This window comes from Cynoglossus semilaevis, unplaced genomic scaffold (genome assembly GCF_000523025.1).
Source record: "Cynoglossus semilaevis isolate Cse_v1.0 unplaced genomic scaffold, Cse_v1.0 C18994084, whole genome shotgun sequence".
Classification (NCBI taxonomy): domain Eukaryota; kingdom Metazoa; phylum Chordata; class Actinopteri; order Pleuronectiformes; family Cynoglossidae; genus Cynoglossus; species Cynoglossus semilaevis.
Genome location: NW_007589077.1, coordinates 1 through 715, shown reverse-complemented (window position 1 = coordinate 715; position 715 = coordinate 1). Strand labels below are relative to the sequence as shown.

Below are 715 nucleotides of genomic sequence, written 5' to 3'. Positions count from 1 at the left end.
ACAGACACCAACAGTGTTTTCCTGTAACGTTGTTGTTTCATATATTGACGGTTAACCAGGTAAATATTTCTCTTTTTTCCCCTCAGTGTCCCTGTTTTTACGTGTTTTCAAAGACGAGTCTCCCTCAGCTGGACGTGTTCCTCGAGGAAAAGAAGGTGATGATGTGACGATTAGAGAGTTTTTATTTTTCCACATGAGAAACTTTTGACTGAACAGAATGTTTGAGTAACACCATCACCCCCCCCCATAGGAAGCTCCGATTGAACAGAGGGACGCACCGGGAAACTTTGTGTCGTGGCTCATTCCAAGGTGATTCTGGGCGATCCAGGTTACAGTGACAGATTAACGATGGTTAACGATTCTTCATGTCACAGATTCATTTGTTTGTTTTCAGGAATCCAGTTTACGTCCATCAGATTTCTGGGCGTTTTGATGTTGGAAACTTGACTTCCTACATAGAATGTGATCGGTACTTCAGAGAAAACCTTCAAGACGTCAAGTCCTACATGGTGTAGATCAGAGGTCTTAACCACCCTTGGCTCCTGACCAGTACCAAGGTCTGGACCAGAACCAGGCTGCACAGAAGAAAACAATAAAGATTATTTTTATTTTACTAATTATCTGTGTGAAGGTCTTTTATTTTGAAAAATAACTGGAATCTCTGCAATCACATTCATTTACACACAGTCATCAGACACAAGAATAATGACTAAAT

At 40.8% G+C, this 715-nt stretch overlaps 1 long non-coding RNA gene across 1 annotated transcript; it reads left to right on the top strand.

Moving 5' to 3' along the window:
• The first annotated feature begins 7 nt into the window (after positions 1-7).
• Positions 8-614, top strand: LOC112486666 (uncharacterized). Its single transcript, XR_003049168.1, has 3 exons — positions 8-155; positions 251-309; positions 395-614. It is a non-coding gene; the product is annotated as an uncharacterized LOC112486666 (long non-coding RNA).
• Positions 615-715: the final 101 nt, after the last annotated feature.